Genomic DNA, 13859 nt, shown 5'->3' with positions numbered 1-13859 from the left:
TTTTGCAGAGATTTAGGAAGAAAACTACCTTTGAAGTTGACAAGTTTAATTAAATAGTAAATAGGGACACTTAAGAATAACCAGTCTTGATTTTTATGGTTAAGGGTTATAGTCTTCCTCTCAGGTGTTGCGTGTGATCTGTTAGGATAGCTCGAGAACACAAAATTATGATCTTGAATTTTTCTGGTCTTTCTCTGAGAACTTACCTATATCTTTACAGAAGTTGTTTTATGCGCTATAGGATTTTGTTGCCAGCCCTGGGAAAAGGTGGACGATAGCGTGAGAACGGTGAAGACGTGTGTGCCTGTGCGCTCCTGGGTACACGAGCGCAAGCAGGCACAGGCCTGCAGATGTTGCGTTTGGTCCCGAGGGCTAGTTTACTACCTGCTGAGGTCGATGGGAGTACTCCCATCGGTGCACTGATGTCTAGTGAAGCTTCCAGTTGCAGAGGAGGCTGTGGGTGTGCACGTGTGTGTGTGTGTGTTCATCTGTATTGCCTGCAATTAAGGAAGCCAGGACCTGAGGTTTTGACTTATTCCTGGTTGAAGCATATCCCAAAGCCAAGGGCCAGTGCAGAAAACCCGCAGTGCGTTGCAAGTCAGTTATGTTCACGTGTATGTTAGCTAGATGTTGACAAAAGCTGCCATGAAGGAAAGAGGTGAATAGTTTCGAATTATAGGTAACTTGCAGGTTTATGATGAAGACTTTATAAAATCTAACCTAAAAATGGAATTGAACTTCATACATGTGAAATGCCCCATATATAAAAGGGAACAATATCTTTTTGCTATTTATTGCTTACAAAAGCAATCCATTTCTTTCTCTCCAAAAACTAAAAAAGGGAAAATTTGAAAAAGCAAAAATGACAGTTAGGGGTTCGTGTGCAGTATTCATGTAATTCGCGTTTTGAGATCTCATGCATTTTATCACAAAATCATTAAACCTTGAGTAGAGATACTAAAGGATAGAAAGAAGAGAAAAGGAAAGTAGAAAATACTTTTACTGCATGTAGTGAATGACTGTCATTAATTAACTCACAGTCATAAACCTTAATTTATACCAGTAGATCCTGCCCTTCCCAGTGTGATCTCTAGACCTTTTAAATTCCGAAATGTTGTTAAAGATAGGTAAAATGTGTTCTGTGACAATTAGGAAATGTATATGTGCTCTTTGGTGAAGGAGGAACTTTGATTTCATTGCCTTGAAAAAGAAGAATTTAAGTGAGAAGAAAACAGCCCACAAACAGACAACAATTACAGGGCAGAATTCCTAACAGAAAGCATCATTAAGTACTAGGAAGAAAAGGCCTCTGTTGTTGGGGATCTGAAATAAAAGCCCAGAAAAAGCCGCTCTCGGGCATGGTAGAGACAAAAGTTGAGACTGTCTTGGAGCAATAGGATAGCGCAGTCATTTCTTACAGTACCATCTGCCCTTATTTAAATGCTTATCTAAAGACAAGATTTGGGATTCTCTTGGAAACTTTCACTGTCAACTGAAAGCATTGGCGAGATAACTACTGCTGTGCAGAATTAAGAGCGATCAGAACTCTTTTAAAGCAAAATACCCTTATTTAAATCCAAAAATAGAAGATTAAGCACTGTATTCTATAGTGTAGCCAAGCTGATTACTTCTCCTTTGGTTTTTCCTTCTACTGCCGCAGCTTACGAGCAATGCTTTTTTTCTGAAAAATAATTCTGCTGCTGCTGCTCCCCTTGCTGCGCTAATCACCAGGATCTGGAAATGCATCTTCACAATTGTTTTATTGTGGCAGGTCAGCAGATAATAGCTGGGTACCAGGGGGTAAATGGTACTCGCTAACAGGCTTGCTTTCTATAGCCGAAGCAATATTCCAGAAAAATGATGGTTCATTGTTGGTGTCAGGTTTGGAAATGTTACAGGAAAATGAAGTCCTGTATTTTGTTGCTGGAAGTGAGTTTTTTTTGTCTTCTGTTCTGCTTTCCTGTCTCTCAGTTAACTTATGTGATAATTACTACTACAGTTGACTGACCAAAATCTTTAATGATAAAGCTATAGGGACGGAGGCACCGTGATGAGGTTGAGCTGTTAGTGTCTTTATCTGTGTGAGACAGTGTGTGTGCTCTGCCTGCTGAAATGTTTTAGGGTTTTTTGGTCACAGCTGCACAGAGGTAAGCAACAGAAAAACAAGGAACATGAAATGCACTGTGCCCCTTGATCCTAGGGAGTGGGCTTTCTTTAAGCCAGAGTGTAGCACTTCTTGACTACTGATTTTGCCTGAAAGTCTCTCTTCTCCCCTCTTGTCATATCAAATACTCCAGAAGGGAGATGAAAGCCTTGTGAATAGGTGCTATTTGGATGTAAATATATATCAGAACTTCTTGGGCAATCCGAGATCCTAAATACGCTGAGGCTCACGGCTAAGAAGCAAATAGCAATACTGCCCATTTCTGGGGAGGGTGTGCACCTAATACGTAGTAGGTTTTATTTGTCTTGCTTTTTCACACTCGATGGCTTATGATCTTGCAGTGCTCTGCTATATATTAACTGTAAAAGGTGATTTCCCTGGTGGAGCTTAAAAATGACTAATTTCTTGACACATTTTAAGCATGCGTTAAGGGCTTGAATGAGAATGTCTATATTTAACATAACCATTTTAAATCCGGGTCCGCTTAGCAAAGAGGGTGGTCAATTACTCGTCCTGCTATCTCGTGTTTGTTTTGGTGCAAACATGATTTGTAATAATCTGCTGCTATTGAAATACAATTTTCTGGCACATTCAGTATAGTAGAGCAGAATGTGTGTGTTAATCTCCACGACCTAGGGATGACTGGAACCAAAATGCTGTTCTTGCTAATAGTTGCATGCCTGCGCATTTAAAAAATAAACAAGTGAAAGCACTGAGCTATCAGTTGGTTCTTCAAAGCAGTAATAGCCTAGCTTCAACTGAAACACTCTTCACTGTGGACTCTGAAGAGCCAAGTGTCCAATATTTTCTCTTGGAGCTCAAATGGCACTTTCAGAGAGGTGACCTAGAGACTTTTTTTGAGGGGATAGCAGTAAAATCCTGGAGTGTATATAAACATGAAAAACTTCCTTTTTTTGCTGTTGGCTAGATCGGACAGCTATCGTGACCGAAAGCGAATCCTGTTTTGTCAGGTTAGTTTTTGGTTGGGTCAGCGTGCCCTGGTGCCGCTGAGCAGCGCCGGCGGCGAGGGGAGCCGGGGAGGGACGGGCCCTGCTGCTGCAGCCCGGCCTCTGCCAGCTCCGCCGGGCTGGAGTCGCAGCAGCGTGTTGTCAGAGTCGGGAAAGGGCTGGTGCATCGTCTTCCCTTTTTCCCCGTTCCCAGGTTGCTTTCTGTGTGTGTGTGTGTTTTTTTTTTTTTTTAAAACCCAAAACAAAAAAACCCCAAAAACCTACCACCAACAACAAAAGCTCTTGGTGTCACGATTTCACGTGGCCAGTCAAGGTCTCGGGAACTGGAAATCAAAGCTAACGTCAACTTCAGCTTGCTTTAAAATTCAACGGTATATTTACAATGGCTGGTTCGTAATAACCAAGGTTTCACGAGCAGCGCGCCAGAAAGAATGACGCGCGCAGGTCAGTGAAAGAAGTGCTTGCTTTCTGTAAGAGGCTTCGTGGAATAGTCATTTTTCTGGCCTAAATTTTTATTGTAGGTGCCAGAAGTGTTGCTCTGTCAGTGGGAAACTTACCTCCAGGCTGGCATCCTTTTCACTCGGTTTCTGCCTGTAGTCAGTTTGGTGAGGAGGCTGCCAGTTAAATAATCAAAAGTGATTTTCAACAGAATTAACGTGCCTTATCTAGTTTACATCTTCTAATGCTCTCCAGTACTCTCACCGTCCTTGGTTTAGCGACGTTCCCCGTGAAAGCAAACGGCACCGCGCTGCTAGCGAAGGGACCTTCCAGCGGCGAGGCTCGGGCGCGTAGAGCTGAGGCACTGGAGAGCGATTGCAGTAGTCCCTGGAGAACTACTTCTCTGAGTGTAGGTTGTGGGTAATAAAAATCAGTGCATAATCTTTTGGGGGAAGAGAAAGACCCTCGTGCTCCTTGTATCCTGGAGCTGTCAGCAGCGGCGGCAGCGACCTGCTGGTTCTGGTCTTTGGGGGCGCTCAGACTCGCGCTGGCGTTTCCTGGCTAATTTGTGGTACGAAGATGCAATTCCCCCTTCAGGCAGGTAATGCATTGCCGCTGGCCGCATCTCTGCGCCTTGCGAACCTCACCCCTCCTGGATTTATCAGCTGTGAAATAGATTGTACAGTTTCCACATTTTGATAAAACTGCTGAAAATGTCTTGCTTTTAATGTTGTTCTTCTACCACCGAAGAAACCACTAAAGCATGATCTTGAGGAGGGCTACGTTTGGCACCTCAGGAACCCCTGGTAGTCGGAGCCCTTTCTGCTGCATTATTCCTGCTCTCCCTGGGCTTGGATACTTCTAATCCTACTTTTGAAAAAAGCATCAAAGACTAAAGGATGAGAAAGGGGAGAGGGAGAGACTGAGCTCAGTATTGTTAGAGCTGACATTTTCTTCAGGCTGTTTTCGCACTACCTCAGGCAATTGGATTAAAAATATAGCAACCTCTAACATGAAACCCACTTCTTCAGTCTGAGATAAATCTAGACAGGCCAAGAAATCTTTATTTCTCTGAAAAGTTATTGGTTCACATCCCGTGCTCATAGATTAGAGTAGAAATTGATTTTTTTTTTTTTTTTAGGGGAAGAATTTTTACAATTCTGATTGTCTATCAAGCATGATTTAATTTAATTCCTTTTCCTGCTCACTGAGCTTTGTTTGTTTGTGGGTCGTCTCCCCCCCACTCACACCGAAATGCTGTCTAATTCGGGTCTGAAGGTTTTTCCAAGAGTGCTACAGAACGTTTAACCCATTAGTATGAAAACATATATTCCAAGCACTTTTCAGCTATGTAGACAGTAATCTAATTTACCACTTTAATTTGCAAGATAATGTATTTCCTTTTTTAGGATTGGATTTAAACTTATTTTTGACTATGCTGTAGAGGAAAAGGGACAGGAGACAGGACTTCACTAGGTTGAAGCTGAAGGGCAGTGAGGAATTCTTCCTCCTCTGTGTCTTGGCAGACGCACAAAAGTTGTGCTCTGACAGGAGAGCTGCTGGGAAAAGTGCAAAAATACATGTGCCGTGACCTTTGTTACTGAAATCAGTCTCCTGTGCCCGTTTAGAAACGGTTTAGCCTTCTTATACCAAACTTGAGGAAAAACTGCGTGATTAAATGTAGTGCTTTCCCTGAAAGTCAGTTCTGAATTAGTAGTTCATGAAATTATTTGTTGTGCTGAATGTTTCTCCCGGTCACCGGAAACGCTGCTTTCAACCCCAGAGCAGAGGAATGAAGTCGAATGCGTTTGCTCTCGCCGCTGGGCGGGTTTGCAGCCTGACTCGCTCGCCGGGTGGCTCTGTGGGGAAAACGCTCGTTTGCGTGGGGCTTCGTTAGAGGCTGGGCGCTCGGGAGGGTCTTTGCGATGCGCTGCCGGCTCTCGTTTCAAAGCGCGCCTGTGATGGCAGGATTGACTTAAGCCCTGGAATATGAGTTTATGTTGAAATGGATTTCTTATATGTTGTTATACTGTTTACACCAGCTGCAAGTAGGGCTTTTTCTTTCTTTTTTAACTTTATACAGAGTTAAAAGTTTAAGAGGAAAAAATTGTGACTTAGGCTCTCCCCAAATACAAAGCACTTATGTTTCCTAAATGCATGTATTTCAGTATAGTTAAAAAGGATGGTAAGGACTGGGGTGTGTTCTGAGATGGGAACCACTGCGTATCAGATTTTCTGGCAAGTGAGAGGAAACAGCGTGTTTTTGTTAAGGGTGACCTGCCTGTGCTGCATGAGGTTTCTGCTCCCTGTCTTTAACTACGTTCTCCACTAAGGTACCAAGATTTTGCTGTTTTGCTCAGATCCAGTGGCCCCCTCCCTCCCACCCCCAGCTACAAGAAAATTTGAGGTGCAGACACCCGGTACAACCTTTCCCAGATGCGCGTTAAGCACCTCAGATCGCTGTGCTTCAGCTCCTCCGGTGCCCCAACAGGGCTGCCGTTTCCGACTTGGGCCTCTTCATTTAAAATCAACTGACAGTATGGATTTAGGCTGCAACCTCTACTAATACCAGCAGAATTTGGATCGGAAATGCTCTGGTTTGCAAAGGTTGTCTGCTCGTGGCTGTGACTGTGCAGCACGAGGCGGCCGGTCCCTCGGAGCCTCCACGCTTGCGCTCGTGGAAAGGCAGCCCTTGGCCCCTGGGGCATCGGTCTTGCCGTTGTGCACGCCTGGACAAGAACCGATCACAACAGCTGGGAGACTTCTTCAATGTTTATCATACTGTACATATAATGAAACTCTCGTATCAGTAATTGCTAGGAGATTAAACCTTTTCAAAGATGCATTTAGTGAATGCTAATGCTCTGCTGTCAAAAGGAGAGGACATTGTGAAAACTGGGGAGGGAAGACGGAAGGAAAATCTTTGTGTTCAGGGGCTGCGATACCTCTGGATACCTCCATGAAACAGAACTGTTATGCCATGATGGTTCTTGTGAAATGATTCAATTCTGGACCTTGATCCATTTTTGAGGGGCCTTAATTCCTACTACTGTGGGTTTTTTTGCTGCCGTTTTTATAGACGGAGGCATGAACTAACATCTCTAAAATAATGAGTTACTGAGTTATTGTACTATTAATATTATCTCTTAGAGCTGATTTTAGCCTTTCTGGTTATATAGATATTTTCCTGTTATCTAGTTTGGTGTGTATATACTCCTTGGTAGAGTTCACAGAATAAACGATACAGAAATTTCACCGCTATACAGTATACCATGTAAGTGGTGTGGATGGTCCCCTCTGATGGATAGGAAGATGAGTAGTGAATATTCCCAGACCTCTTTCCCCCGTTTCCTCTTGTGCTGTGCACTAGCACGTTTGACATCACCATCTCCTTCTCTGCATTAGTTTACAGTGCATTTTTCCTTCCATTGCAATTCTCACAGGGAAAGGACGGGCAGGTAGTGTGAGGAAAAACTACTTCATCAGCAGGATCAGTGCTGGGGAAGAACACCTTTCAAAGCAAGGACAGAAACGTGGCAAAGTCTAGGTAGGCTACAGTCTTCCTTACCTGTGGCTGGTGGAGCTCTCTACAGCTGTTCAGTGCCATTTCACCCTTCCCTACTCTTCTGTTTACTGTCACCTACTGAGTCTTGTGAACTTACTGCCACTTACGGTGTCTATGACAAGCGAGACAAAGGAACTAGTGGGAATACAAGGGTACAAGATGTTCAGGCTAGCTGAGTGTGTACCAGCCTAGCAAGTTCTGTAGCAAGCATGACATTTCACAGATCTAGCCTATGGAGAGATGAGTTCAGATCAGAGGCCTTCCTTCAGAGGTCATCCTGTTTTTAAAAAAAAAAAAAAAAAAAAAAAAAAAAAACTTTCTTAAAGGCTAGAGAAGCAAGATGCAAGTTCTATATGAAAAGCTGTTTTTTGGAAAAAAAAAAAAAAAATTTGTGAAGGGGCACTTGCTGTTAACAAGGCATTATACAGTGAGGTCTCATGCAGCGAGGGAAGAAGCGTTTTCTTCCAGAAGACTCATGAAAAAGACAGGGAAGGCTTCCCAGGCTATGGGTATGTGTTTAGGTAAGTAAACTTTCTTGTAGTTATAATTTGCATAGCCTAGTAATACTTTATATTTTGCAGGGTCAGATTATGATTTTACAGTCAAAGCCGCAGGCGGTGCGGAGGCTCAGGGTACGCCTTGATGCGCTGCCTGCAGCTCGTGCTGCCCGGTGGGAATGCCCACCGGCGCAAGGTGGCACCTCCTCTGCGATTTGCTCCTGTGTTTTCCTAGGCCATCACATGGCAGACGGCGTCGCCGTGTCTCCCTACGGGCAATGTGATACATCTATAATTTGGTATTTTACATACAAAGAATATATGGTGCTGGTTAAGTGATAGACTTTCTCCTATGCCTTATGCTACCAGGTAAATGTTGGCAGAATCTGAACCGCGGCTTTTGTTAAATATATTTTCTGTATAGCAAAGTAAAATATTTAATGTGGAAAAGAGAATCAGTGAAGGAATCCAAACCTAATATGAATGGAAAAATCAATAGACAGACCCTATAAATTTCTTCTGTCTGATTTCTTGAATACAGATAGTTAATTTTTGTTAATGTATTTTCAGAGAAAGCTATATCTGTACATAAAATCAATTGCTTTTGGAAACTGCATTAATACGAAGTAAAAGTATATTTAAGCTAGTTGAGATGATAGAAGTTTCAGAAAATCTTTCCCAAGCTCACTGAAAGGAGAGGAATTTTTCTGTGGGCATTATGTATAAATTGATGCTCGTTAGAAGTAATGTTAAAACTCCTGAACTCCCTTAAAAGTCCCTTTTAAATTAACTATACCCTATGAGGGTTGGAAAAAAATCTAGATTTTTATTTATATATATTAAAATTAAGGCCTTGATCCACCATGCTTTTGAAGCGCCTCAATCCTGTTAAAACTGAGGGAAATTGGGCACTGAAATACATTTGTGGGGGAAAAAAAATCTCTCAGAAACGTGCTGGAGGCTTGTCACGGAGACTCGCCTGTGCACAGCGGCTGTCGAAAAGCAAGCAACGCGCTAGAAAACGAACAAAACGGGAGACAGTTCTGGAGGTTTAATCCTGTTACGAAATCAATTTATGAAGCGTTATTATTCTACCCGAGAATGCTAACCAAAATGTCATTCAGCTAAATTGGATGACAGCAGATGTGAAACTGAGAGAAGATGTACTTTGGGATATAGCACGAAATTATTCCGCGGCGAGAGGTCGCTGAGGGCGCCGGCCGAGTAAGACGAAGCAGCGTTGTGTTTCCTGAGCTGCCTGGGCGCTCGTCAGCGCTGCGGCGGAGCTGGGCCCGGCGCGCTGGGGCAGCCTCTCCCGGCCCCGCGGGGCCTGTGGTCCTGCCCGCGGAGCTGGTGGCGTGCGCGGGCCCCGGCCGGGCCCCTCGCCTCCCGGGGCTGCTGGTCCCTGCCTCTCCTTGGAGAGGAGACGAAGCGGACAGCCGCCCCTGGATGTCGCGTAGCGTTACCTCCTTTGCCTATGCCTGAAGCCAGCCCTTAGTGGTATGGTATTGTAAGAATATAATCATTAGGTATTTGTGTATTTAGCAGTATCCTATAGAGGAACTCTCATTGTGTGTACACACACACACACACACACACAATTGTGTATTAGTTCTCTAAACACACAAACCCTGAAGTACGCTTAATGACAGACGTAGCGAGATCATGGCAAGGTAACTGACGGGCGGTTGGAAAGAAAAGGTGCTGTGGACCTTTAGGTTTTTGGTAGGTTATGTGATAGGTACCGGTGTAGCTGAATCATTGCTGTGGTCTCGTAGGGTAGTACTGATGTTTTATGGTTTGTACTACACCAGTTGTGCTTAAAACTGCTGGGGATCGGCTGGAAAGCATCTTTGTACCATGGAGAGAGAGAATTGGAGAATTGTGGTGAAAATGAAAGTAACTCTCTAGCATTCGAAAGTGACTTAACATATGAAAGTACATTTGTTTGCATAAAAAAATAACGGTTGGTTGTTCCTTACGCTTCTGACTGACCTCAAGCTTTTCTGAGAAATTGCTTTCTTGATGCAATAATATCTTATAAATAAGAATGGAGAGGGATTACCTAGCTATATGCAAATTTTGCTGTGAGGTTTTTGGGAAATCAAGTTGTGATTAATCTCTGCTTATATTTGAGCTTTGTGTTCCCACAAAAATCCCTCATTTTCCCTGCGTTGAAGAAATGATCCTCCGGAAAAGAACTTCTGAAGGAGACAGCAAGAATTGCCTAAAATGGTACACTTAAATAACACCCAAACTGGTTATGTAGTTATAATGTTTTTATGCTTTGCTTACCCTTGTTTCCAAGAGTTAATGAGGTAAAAGTTGAGTTTTGCAGCACTTCCTCTGTTTGGGTTTTTGTTTCAGATTACTTAACAGGCATTTTATTAACCTCACAATACTACTAAGATCAGTGATTGTTCTGGAACCGTTTTTACAAATGTTTAAACTGACAACGAGTTTTGTATTTGATTAATTAGTGGCAAAAAAGGTCCTGTGACTTTTGAGTCTTAAATCTTGCACTGTCCCCGAGTCTTGCTGGAGAGCATGATGGTGAGTCTGCTTGAGCTGGGCTCTTCTCTCCGGGGAAAGAGCCAGCGTGTCTGGAAAAGCAGTAAATTAGGATAGGTCTAAAACTGACTGGAGTTTGAAATATATCTGTAATGATAATGTGGTTCACACTGTATCGTTGCGGCTAGAATGACTGCCAATCAAGAAAGACAAAAACAGCATATGAAGGAAGCATGAAATGCAAAGGCACATCTGAGCCTCCTGAAGATGGTATGCGGCGCTGATGCCACCCGAGCCTGGTGTCTCCCATTCCACAGCAATGCACTGGCAGGACTTAGGTGTCTTTTGAAGGTATAGCATCCAATTTTAAACCAAAGCTTAAAATTAAATCCATCATCTGCTCTTTCATTCAGGGAAGTGCATCATAATGTCTCTTATTTTAGAAAGGAGCATATTTCCATGTACAAGGAGCCAGCTGTTCCCGAACAATAGAGAGTCGGTTCAGCATTTATCTAAGTCTTGGCTGACAAAAAAATTTCTATTCTTGTTAGAGTAGTCCTAAGTGCGTTCTGAACTTCAAGATTGTAAAAGAAGATGTAGTCCCTGCCAAAAGGCAGACGGTACAGTTCAGACGCAATGGGTCGGTGTAGTTTTCTTCCTAATGAAATGCATGAAATATTGTGTGTGTGCATGCAAATTTATTCTGTGCTTTCCTGTTTTATTATTGAGATGATGCATAAAATAAGAATCATCTGTTTCAGAAAGCCCTGATACTTTCAATTTTGGGAAGAGAATAATGCAGACCCAGGGCTACGTGCGGAGAGAGAAACCAAAAGCAGTGTTTGCATGGATGGTTTAGGGTTCATGGAAATATCAGGAATAGGATGCTCTGAGGCTAACAGGTAGACAAGATATGAAAATGAAATCTAAACAAGAGATGGAAAATGAAAGGTATGTGGTGAGAAAAGAAAGATGAAGGGGAGAGGTTAGCGGCAATGTCTTTGGCAGCAGGAAAGTTTTATAGCTGAAGGGGGCAAAATAAAAATTCTTAAAGAGGAGGAGGGATAACAGTAGCGAGTGTGTGCAAGGACAGGCATTTAAGTGGGAAAAGTGCTTGTGAATTTTTAATTTATGCATTGAAAATTCATCTATCAAATGGCTGTGCTACTGGGGAGAAATATAGTGTCTGAAGCTTAGCCTACGATGACCTCTGGGAACAAATACTAGTTAACAACTTGAGGATAAAAATAGTATGCTATGGTCTGAGTTGCAAGCTGGTGAAAAGCATAAGCTTGGACTATAGACCCAATAAGTATTTAGTTTATTAAAAAAAATAAGGCCTTTCCCACTGGAGGGATGAAAAGCAAGTTTCTCCAGCCCAGTCTATGGGATGAGTCTGGGGATGCAGGAGAGTTAAGGGTCAAACCTTGACTTTGAATTGGACCCCAGAACTGTACTGAAAACATAATTGTTTGCTTTGTTTATTTAGTGTTGAGAAGAAAGTCCTTTCTGTGCTCACGCTCCCCATTTAAGCGTTCCTTAAAACAGCATTTCTCTCTTCTACCTGTGCTGTTGAGTTTTTAATACATCTATTTAAATGCAAATTTTGATTTGTTGTCTGTAATCATATAAAGTGTTTGATGCTAAAATTTTAATCGGAAATGTAATTTTATATAGAAGTGGTAATGCAGCGGTAGGCCACAAGTGACACAATGATGCATTGCTCACCTCATTCCTTAATGTAGGGAAGTGTCTTCTCTAATCTCATCTGATGAGCATGCTTGTTTTTTTGGACTGCTGCAACTTGTTTTAATACATGTGCTGCTAATTTAAACTATATTTTGAATATTTTCTTGTGCCCCCAAATCTTCCCTAATTACTTTATTCTTCTCTGTCCTCTGAATTATGAGGTTGCTGGTCCTGACGGAAAGTGTCTAAGCTGTAACTCTGGGAAATGAAGGTTCTCGTAAAGCCCAACATGTTTCTCTCTTTCACCAGGAGCCAGGGCCGCACGTGGGGCGGCTGCCCTGGTGCGCCATGGGCTCTCCGTTGGGACTGCTGTCCCAGGTGGGTGGTGGGAATATGTTTCCTGGCTTGTGTTGCCAGGAGTGCAAGGGGTGTTAATCCCAACCCTGGCTTTGGAGGGAGCAAGAGTTTACAGTGGCTAAACATGCATCTGTTAATCAGACAGTTTCTTTTAAAACTTGGTGGGAAAGTAATAACATGCTTATACTTACCTTAATTTTCATATTAGGTGAATGAAGGTGGCTGCCTTCATTTTTACTTGTTTTTTTGAAATAATTTCCATATTAATCTGGTGAGGATGGATGTGAACTATCAGATATTTTATTGTAGAGGCAGTTAAAGAGCAGAACACTCCTTTGGTTTTGCACGTTCTGCGTTTTATGTTCCCTAGTTGCCCTTGTCATTAATTATGTACTTTAGATTCCAAATGATAGAGGATCTGAAGGGCACTGTGCTACATTTTCATTTACATCATCTCTATCTCCTGAGTTTGGATGGGGTAAAAAGTATTATATGAGGCTTGTGCAGTACTGAAGCCATTTGAAAAATAGCAATAGCACATCAGGTGTGCTATTGCTAAAAAAAGAAATAAATAGTCATATGCCTAGCTGTTTGTCAAAGTAGTAATTTATAAAGGAAAAAAAAACTTAGCATTTGAACCAAAAGCTATTTGACTGCATTGAGACTCTAGAGAAATTATTTCACACTCACCCTATCCAGTAAGTTCGTTGCTGCTCTACCTGTGCCCTGCAATGATCCTGGGAACTGCTTCACTGCAGTTCATCTCTCCTGATTGGTTTTACTTTGCCCCAGCAAGATTTGTTTATTCACTGATGATGAAGGCTGAAGTGTGCTGGGTCATTAATCTTACTGTTCAAGGTTAACCAAATTTTTATGCTGAAATGGCTTTTTATGGAACATATATTAAGGCTTTGAAAATACTGGGCATTGCTTTGAAAAAATGTGAATGAATCCAGTCATCATCATACTTCGGGGGAGATGAAGATTTTTACTGTATCACTATATTCACACAAATAAAATTGCAGCCTTTTTTAATCCATTATAGTTTTATATTTTTCTACTTTATTCACATGCAAGGCTAATAAATGTCCTTTAAGTGGGAAGCCGTATTTTTAGAGTGCTTACATAATTTTCCTGGCACTTAGGTTTAAATGTTTGGGTGTTCAGAAAATATCCTACTAATGTTTTTTCATTCCAAAGTACTTTTTTTTTTTCTTAAGTGCTAAGCAGATTTCATGCTGTAGTCGTGCATTTTTTTTCTAATAAACTTGACGCTGGAAACTGCTTCTAAACTTGTGTGAAGATACTGTTCAATGTGACCTGGGCATGGACCAAGTTTCCTGTGGAAAATTAGGATTGATGTCAGTAAGCCCTGTGGAAGTTCCTCTTCACTTGTGTTCCCCTTTTTCTGTTTTCATCAAGGTTATGGACTTACTTTCCAAAAACTGGCTTTACCTGTCCGAATGTTGAGAGCTTATGTCCTCGCAGACCGCAGCGCGGGAGTGCTGGTCCAGCATGGCAGATCAGAGTCCTGGAAGTGCACATATGTGCAGTGCTACGAGCATCTCCCTGTGTCCAGGAGGATTTTTAGACTGTGCTCTTTGTTCACATAAGCCACTCCTGGACACGAGATGTGTTACAACTAGCCTGCTGACCCCCTCTTTGTCCTG

The 13859-nt window shown here is 42.3% G+C and overlaps 1 protein-coding gene across 18 annotated transcripts in view; it reads left to right on the top strand.

Annotated features, from left to right (window-relative positions):
- RBFOX1 (RNA binding fox-1 homolog 1) overlaps nt 1-13859 on the top strand; it is a 1498714-nt gene that overhangs the window by 717083 nt on the left and 767772 nt on the right. The gene's annotated exons all lie outside the window — the stretch shown is intronic.

This window comes from Struthio camelus, chromosome 15 (assembly GCF_040807025.1).
Source record: "Struthio camelus isolate bStrCam1 chromosome 15, bStrCam1.hap1, whole genome shotgun sequence".
Lineage (NCBI taxonomy): Eukaryota > Metazoa > Chordata > Aves > Struthioniformes > Struthionidae > Struthio > Struthio camelus.
The sequence above is the reverse complement of the archived record's forward strand: the minus strand, read 5'-3'. Positions and strand labels throughout refer to the sequence as shown.